The sequence below is a fragment of the Chiloscyllium plagiosum genome, chromosome 3 (assembly GCF_004010195.1).
Source record: "Chiloscyllium plagiosum isolate BGI_BamShark_2017 chromosome 3, ASM401019v2, whole genome shotgun sequence".
NCBI classification, from domain to species: Eukaryota; Metazoa; Chordata; class Chondrichthyes; order Orectolobiformes; family Hemiscylliidae; genus Chiloscyllium; species Chiloscyllium plagiosum.
In genome coordinates this window covers 16,394,778-16,403,655 of record NC_057712.1, presented here as the reverse complement: position 1 = coordinate 16,403,655, position 8,878 = coordinate 16,394,778, and the positions used below count along the sequence as shown (strand labels likewise).

Here is an 8,878-nt window from a genome sequence, read left to right as displayed (position 1 = left end):
GAGGAAGACCCATTCCCCTACATTTACCCCTTCACCTAACACTACGGACAATTTTAGCATGGCCAATTCACCTAACCTGCACATTTTTGGACTGTGAGAGGAAACCAGAGCACCCAGAGGAAACCCACGCAGACACAGGGAGACTATGCAAACTCCACACAGTCAGTCACCTGAGGCAGGAATTGAACCCAGGTCTCTGGCGCTGTGAGGCAGCAGTGCTAACCACTGTGCCACCCCACCTCACCTCACTCCTGCCACATTGACTTTGAAACACACAGATGAGCTTTCATCAATCTGGTGACTCCATACTGCTGTGAACAACAGTGCAAGGAATGCTGGTTGCATGCCATCCTTCACCATCCTTCCTTGAGAAGGCAGCTTCAAATTGGTGTGTTGTTTATGTTACATTAATATAATTGCCTTGCAGACATTTTCATGATTTCATTTAACTTCCACAAGTTTGTGAAACAGGATGAGATACTCAGTGAAATGCTATTTTCTTATACCATTTTTGATTTTTGCATGCCAGAGGTCAGTTTTGCCCGAGCATTATGTTTGGAGCCTCTTGAGAAAGAAGTTTGTGGATTCAAGGCCCACACTGTAGGCTTGTGTCTGACACATCAGCCCAGTACTCCAGAAATGATGGTTTTTGGCTGGGATGTGGAACTAAAATCTGATTGTTCCCTCAAATGAACATTAGTATACATAACCTTATTTGAGGTGGATCACGAGTGCCCTTGCTAACAACTTATCCTCTGATCACCTGAGCAAAAGGTAATCCTGTCATCATCTGGTTGCGGGATTGAACTGTGGGTAGATTGCCTGCTGAATTTCCTCGCATTACAACAGTGACTATGTTTCGAAAGCACCTTGTTGGCTGTGAAGAGCTTGGGCATATCCATCTGTGAGGAAGGGCGCTATATAAAAGAAGTAACGTTCTTTCTTTAGCTCAGTTCACACAGGGGAAGGGCAACGCTGTGTATTTTGGCAACAACTGTGCAGAGCGGTAGGAAGAGGGCGCGAGTGTTCTTCCCAAGACACAAGTCACACACCGAGTTTAAAACATGCAGACTAGCTTCCAGCAGCTGGCTCCAACAGTGCAGAGAGTGGCACAAGCATCATATCTCCCAGGTTTTTTTTTAAACGGTAAAACCTCTATCCTTTAATGAACATTATTAACATGACATCCTGCGAAACTCAGTCAAATTTGTAACATTTTTTTCTTCCACCGATCTCCCTTCAGTGCGAGATCCTTTCAGCATTCAAAGCAATTAAATGGCAAGCGGTAACCCCGGCAAGCAGGTAGAAATTTCTAAATTATATAAAAAAACAAAAGGAGCCGAGATTAATTGGTGTTGTGTCTTGAGTAGTGGGTTTGAACAGAGCAGCTTAAAACCGTATCGGTGAGAAGGAAAAGGAGATGGTCAAATGGAGTGCAGGTCCTGACACCCCCTTCCTCATCTCCAATTTACATTCGCTCTCTTCAGGGGGTTGGGAAGGCTCCACCACGTGGATTGTGGATTGCGGGGGGCGGGGGGTCTCTGCACAGACGGATCGGCTTGGGTTTGTTTCCCGAGGAGTTTGGCAGCGCCGGGCAGTGAGCGTGTGTTCTCTCACTCCCTGCTTGGTATTTCCCAAGCACCAAACAAGCCGGGACAGACCACACTGGCCGCTTTGGACCTCCAGCCGCTTGCGGTAAGGGGTATTTTTTGTGTGTGTGTGTGCGTGTGATCTATTTGTTTCCTCTTCTGCGTGCAGGTAAAGTTTTTGTTTGTCTGTTTGACATGCTGCAAGCCATTCAAGGCAAAATAAAATAGTGGAGCGTTCATCTAAACCGAGGAGCTTGTTGGGACCGGGGTTTAAGCACGCTTTGTCTCGGCTTACTTCTGTTGAATCAGTGAGTTCGATCACAGCTTGGAAATGATGGTAGTAGTGGGTGAGTGACTTAATGGTGAATGCGTCCTCCCCCCATCACCCTGGACACAATAATCAAGATTGAGAACTCGATTTCTCTTCGCGGCAATTTATTTTTGACATCTCGTGAAATTAACTAACTTTTGAACCTGCTGACTGCAGCTATGACAGTGCACTGCAATCTAAAATACTCGCTATCCTCTTCCACCAGTTGAAAGAAGCGCGTAATGCTGGAGCTTGGGAACTTGCTTGCTTGGGGATCGTGAGCTTCGGTTGATTTGTTTTTGTTTCTTGTTAAATGTTTCTTGTTAAACTGTTACAGACCGAAGTGTTGTTAGTTGGTAGCTATTTGTAAGTAACAGTTGCCACTTGTATTCTCAACTAAGACATCAACAATGAGCATGATCTTTCACAGCTCTATGTAATGACGGGTTACTGAAGAGTGGCGAGGAAATTCAGCATTCTATTGCCATTGTTCTGCTGACTTCTTGCAATTGAAGAATTTCGAGTGTTGCTGGCTAGCCTTTGGAGCAAGGCCCCCTCAGGCGCTGGTTTATCTTACAACTATCGGGATTGCATGGAGCATGAGTACGCTTGTGAGTTATTGTCGAACGGGCACGATCATTCCCAAATCGATATTGCAGTCTGTTCCCTCCACGTGTTTGCTTTTGCCATTTCGCGAGTGGTCATTAACATTCTGAGAAATACTGCTATTGCACTTACCTAAACTCTTCCCTGTGGCACATTTGAATTCTGTATCATAGTGGCATGGACGAAGGTGTTCACTGCTAATCCTCTGCAGAATATTTCGGAGGAGCCTGTCACTAACAGTAGTTGCATTGCTTTGTTGATATCGCCAGTAAGATCTGGTGCAACTATATTTCGGTTAGCAACGTTTTAAATGTCCAACCTTAAAACGAAAACTTCTTGAACTGGCTGCACGAGTTTGCTTTTGTATAAACACATTGAAATGAATTTCTTACGGTATTCATACATTAAAATATATTTTCTTAAAATATTTTGAAAAACAGTGCTAACGCCATGTTAGCACTCAGTAAGTTGTTGTAAATAGTTCAGCTTAAATACATGGCTTTGACCTGGATTAATTTCAGCATGGTGATATTGACCATTTGTCTCAGTCTGTGTTAGCAGTTTGTTCAAGAGCTGCCCTCCTGCTGTTTAGTCCATTTTATTCTGCTTCAATATTAATTTTTGTTTCCTTTAAAAGATGCAACGATCTCTACATTTAAACTGTTCCCTGTACAAAGCATTTCTTGCTCCAACAACAGGACAGAGATTTTTGTTTCTCTCGTATCTCCGCATTTTTAGTGACAATTTGAAATTAAGAAATTTGTTTAGCCATTCTAACTAGGTGCAAGAGCATCTTTGAATTAATCCGAAATAAAACTGTCATATTTAAAACCTCTTGAATCTCATTTTAGCCTTCCTTGCTGTTTTGGAAATATTCCCAGTGTTTCAAGTTGTTGAGCAAGAGTTGGTCAATGGGTTCTTCACTATCTTTTGTTTCAGAATAATTTTGTGCATATGATATTCAGATGGATTCTCTAGTCCAAACAATTCCTACTTGGTTATTTTTCCAAGACGTATTACAATTAACAAAAGTAAATAAGATATTGAGAGAAGCAGATAAGACCAATTGAAGATGGCTGTGACATGGTATTTCATCAGGTCACTTAATACTGAGTGCACCATAGCAACAGTTACTGTCACGCTGAATACTGAGTATGCTGGTGCTTTCTATTTAAAGTAAGTGCTCACAAATAATATCTTTGAAAATAAATAGCACGCAATGATGTTTTGTTACTGTTGTCCATGTGAAAATATTAATCTGAGGCTTTTATCTTAACAAAATAGGAATTTGTACTTTATAGGTATTTTAAATGTGATCTTTAAGTACAATTTGCAATATTTTGGGCTGAACATGGAGTGATTATGTCTACTGGCAAATGGCTCCTGTGCAGCTGCAGCCCATGATTGCATCTAGCTGCAGCAGGCTGTATCAGCATGTGCGTATGCCACTACATCATCAGCAAGGGATGAAGGGGCCAGGAAGGTGGAGGCTGCAGTTGATAAAATGGAGCTTCATCTCCTTGGTGGTCTCCTTGACTACCACTTGTTCAGCATGCTGCTTCCCAGCTCCCTCCAGCTTCTGCACTATCCAGGGCAAGGCTCTATCCAGAACAGGGGGGCTGTGCCTGGAGGCTGGGGCTGCTCACATGCCTGTCCAGTCTTCTCCATTTCTGCCTGTGTTCCCCCTGACTCAGATCCACCTACTCATACAGATGTGACTGTGCCTGATAAAATGGCTGCAGACATGTGGATGGATGAGATATCAGGATGTCAACTGGTCAGAATGTTGTGTTCCTGCATGTACAAGCTCATTTCTCCAATTCACAATAAACACGGTCTGTAGAATACTTCTACCGCTGTTTCTGCCAATGTTTTCCTTTCTGATCTTTTGTGAATATATAGACCTTAGTAAAATATGTTTCCCAAATATTACTTCCACTCTGATACTTCATCCAAGCCCTTCCTAATGAAGGGCTTTTGCCTGAAACGTCGGCTCTCCTGGTCCTCTGATGCTGCCTGACCTACAGAGCTTTTCCAGCAGTACTCTCTCGACTCTAATCTCCAGCATCTGCAGTTTTTACTTTCGCCTACTTCAGTGTTCATTTATTATGTGACTTCCAGAATAATGTCCACAGTAATTCAACTGCAGAGAGATATCACAATTGAACCTCTTCCTGTCCTTCAAAGTTAACACACACAAGCATCGGCAGTCAGAGTAAACTAAATTAACTAGAATTCAGCCATCACCAACTTGAAATTACCGTACTCACTATAGCCTCTGTTGAACTATTTGTTTGCTGAGTCATTGCCATGTGATAGTTAACTTATTGTACTATTTGTAAAAGCATCTGAAAATTTGATATCTGTGAGGAACATGGTGAATATAACTTCCATCAGATTTTTCTTGCTGAAGATTGCATCTTTGAACTCTGAAATACCCTCATTCTTAAGATTGAGTCACTTAGGTAGCCATTATGGACAGGGGAGCTATTATTGTGAAATTCTTGCATGTTATAAGTTTCTCAGTGAATGACGATAGTAATGGGCTTGTGTGTGATCTACTAAGCCAGATGGACCATTTAGATCCTTGGTTCATGCACTGGCCTTTACTGAGTCATACAGCTGTTTAGCGTAGAAACAGATCCTTTGGTCCAACTTGTCCATATCTTAAATTAATCTAGTCTCAATTGCCAGCATTTGATTCATATCCTTCTAAACTCTTTCTATTCATGTAGCCATCAGACGCTTTTTAAATGTTGTCATTGTACCAGCCTCCACCACTTCCTCTGTCAGCTCCTTCCATACATGTACCACCCTCTGTGTGAAAAATTGTCTCTTAGGTCCCTTTTATATCTTTCCTAAATAATGTTCAACCTATGCCCTCTGGTTATGGAATTCTCCACCCATGGAAAAAGGCCTTGGTTATTAATCCTATCCATGCCGCTCATGATATTATAAACCTCTATAAGGTCACCCTTTAACCTCTGACACTTTAGGGAGAATAGCCCCTCCTATTCAGAATCTCACATAGCTCAAACCCTCCACCCCAGCAGCATTCTTGTAAATCTTTTTCTGCACCCTTTCATGTTTAACAACATCTTTCCTTTAGCAGAGTGACCAAATTAACCACGGTATTCCAAAAGTGGCTGAATCAATGTGCTGTACAGTTGCAACATGACATCCCACCTCCTATACTATGCACTGACCAATAAAGGCAAATGCCTTCTTCACTATCCTGTCTGTGACTCCACCTTCAAGGAAATATGAACCTGCACCTCAAGGTCTCTTTGGCAATGCTCTCCAGTATTTGATATCAACTGAGGTAGTAGAGGACAGTAATAGGCATCAATGTTACAGGGCTCGCAAAGTAAATAAATCCTTTTTGTCTTTTTATTGTAATGTAGCACAGTTTTTGGAATCTAAAGGCCTAGGTGAAAGAAAAATCTGGAAACATGAGTTCAAATTCCGTCATGATAGGTGGGGAATTTCAAATCTGCAATTTAACTAAATCTGGACTCAAAGTATTGTATCAGAAATGGTGACCATATGACTTGAGACCGATAGCAATGCAGGTCACTGTTAACTCTTTTCTGACATGATCTGGAAAGTCACTCAGTTGTTAAGAAGATAGCTTACCATTTCCTTCATGAGGATAATTAAGGATGGGCAATAAATGCTGGTCTCGCTGGTAACACCCACATCCTGTGAAAGAATAAAAAGAAGCAATTGTGTCATGACTGGAAAACAACAGCACAGAAGATAAAATTGCATTGAAGTGTGGTAATCTGGCCAATTTAAGGTCAAGCACAAGAAAGTTGTTCAAAAGCCTGGTTTCCACAAATAAGCCACTGTTCTGAATAGCGTACTTAGGTTGTCAGTCCTATCGGAAGAAGAAGATTCTTCTCCCAGGCTCATTCTTACAACCCATAATGATGTTCTCAAATTTCATTGAAAACCAGCAAACTTTGTCTATTTATAACTATGAAACAAAACCAAACCAGCAACTGCAGACTGATTGACAAACTAATGAACTAGCTAACAGGGATTAATTTAGTTTGGGAAACTTGGTTGGCATGAATGAGTTGTATTGAAGGGTCTGTTTCTGTGTTGTATGACTCTATGAGACTAACTAGCAAAATTAATTCTCTCATGCACCTTGGGTTAATAGAGAAAACACAAAACTTGAGTCAAAACTTCAATTTGCTCTTTGTATTGGCTCCAGAGCAAATTAGCTTCATTAAATTGTCCCAAAATTGAGTCACCAGCTCAATAATTAGAATAGTAGCTTTTGTACAGCTTCTGACCAGCTGCAACATTTTACTTTATAGTGAAGCTTGCTTCAGAAGTCGTCATAATCCTTAAGATTTTAACAGGATGCAAATATGAAGTCTTGGAAAAGGACCTTTTCTTTATAATTCCACCAAGGCAAGGGGACTTGGTCCTGATTTTGCTTCTGCATTTCATTAACCTGGTGAAGGTTAACAAAACTACCATTGAGTATTGCTGGAAAGAGAGGTGCACTGCTAAAGCGTTTTGCCTGGAATGCGTCGTAACAGTTGTAAGAACACCAAATTTCTTTTTACTTCAAAAGAAATGGTGCTGATTGCCAACTTGTTTCTGAATATTTGAGGTGTTGATTTGTAGAATATGTGAGGGAGCATGTTCTGATAAACTTAATGAAAGCATTAAAAGAAGACTTGTTTCTTTCCCTGCGGATGACTGACTCATCTGTAGTGATTGTAATCAGTTCAGCCAGCTGGACCTCATACAATATGAATTCCCTGGCTGGGGGTGTTAGCCTGATCCAAATAGGGGGCACTGACTGACAGATAAAAAGGTGAGTATCGAGATTCTGGCACTCTGATAGCTGACTCTGAAGAGGCCGTATACTCAAGGACTGTTCATGTGCAAATAAAGGGTGACTTGGTGACAGGATATCAGCCTCTGTGCTGTTATTTCAACATCCTCACACTTAATTGCACATAGCTTCTGGGATGAGTAGGTAAGCAACACTGCAAGCCTGATTGATGGCCATAAATTAGTTATCATTTTATTTTATCTTAGGATTGTTCGGTTAGTGTTGAGAGTGTGGTGCTGGAAAAGCACAGCAGGTCAGGCAACATCTGAGGAGCAGGAGAATTGACAGTTTGGGCAAAAGCCCTTCATCAGGAATTCTCCTGCTCCTCGGATGCTGCCCGTCTTGCTGTGCTTTTCCAGCACCACACTCTTGACCTCTAATTGTCAGCACCTACAGTCCTTACTTTCTGCCCTGTTCGGTAAGTGTTGTCCACTATATAATCATGTCTAATATTAGATATTACATTCTGAGTTTCTTAAGCACTATTTAATCTGTACTACCAATTGAGGCATACCATTGTTTTCTTTGCTAATGACAGTTGGAATTAAAGGCCACATAGAATTATTGTCAGCGCAAAAAAAATCAAGTCTGTAAAGTGAATATTTTTGCATGAGGCTGTGATTTCCTGATAGGGATTCAATTGTTAGTGTTCTTTCTCTATGTAACAGGTTTTTGTGATATAAGATTAATTATCGGTTGCTTGAATGTCCATTAAAATCAAAGCTAAATCTGTGACTTTCCAGTGCACTTTGGTTTATCTGTTTGGAAATTAAAGATATGCTTGTGTTCTAATGAGCAGAAGACCATGAGATAGAAGAAAGCACAACTGCCATGGATAATAGTACCTCTGATGGTCATATGATTATTGGTAACCTTGCATCTTTGTATTTTACTTTGATTTAATGTTAATTGATGGTTGCTTACTTAAAGTGTCATTGAGTCTTAGAGATGTACAGCATGGAAACAGACCCTTTGGTCCAATGTGTCCAAGCCGACCAGATATCCTAAATTAATCTAGTCCCATTTGCCAATACTTGGCCCATAATCCCTCTAAACCTTTCCTATTCATATAGTCATCCAGATGCCTTTTAAATGTTGTAATTGTACCAGTCTCCACTTCCTCCTCTGGTAGCTCATTCCATATATGTACTGTCCTCTGCATGAAAATGTTGCCTCCTAGCTCCCTTTTAAATCTTTTACCATCTCACCCTAAACCTATGCCCTCTAGTTTTGGAGTTCCTCACCCCAGGGGCAAACACATGTAATAACCATTGAGATCTTTTTTTGTGACATTAGTCATTGTTGCAGTTATCTGAAAACTTGCTACTTCCTTGTGGATTTTCACTGAAGTCTTTTTGCATTGGTAGTTATTATTTTCCATTTTATACATTTTCTGTTGTCCAGAAAACCATTATTGTGGCCGCAGCTTATCGGATGAAGGGTCTGCTTTTTGTTCCTCCAGTTGTTATTCCCACAGGGAGCACTATTCCCATATGAGAGGACATTGTGAAATAA

At 41.0% G+C, this 8,878-nt stretch overlaps 1 protein-coding gene across 8 annotated transcripts in view; it reads left to right on the top strand.

The window, feature by feature from the left end:
• Positions 1-428: 428 nt before the first annotated feature.
• The window catches only part of greb1 (growth regulating estrogen receptor binding 1), a 331,296-nt gene continuing 322,846 nt past the window's right edge, over positions 429-8,878 (top strand). For 4 of the 8 annotated variants that reach the window (XM_043677647.1, XM_043677672.1, XM_043677653.1 and 1 more), the window contains exon 1: positions 429-1,695. The gene's annotated coding sequence lies outside the window, so the exon portion shown is untranslated. The other 4 variants (XM_043677619.1, XM_043677628.1, XM_043677663.1 and 1 more) reach the window with 4 other exon arrangements.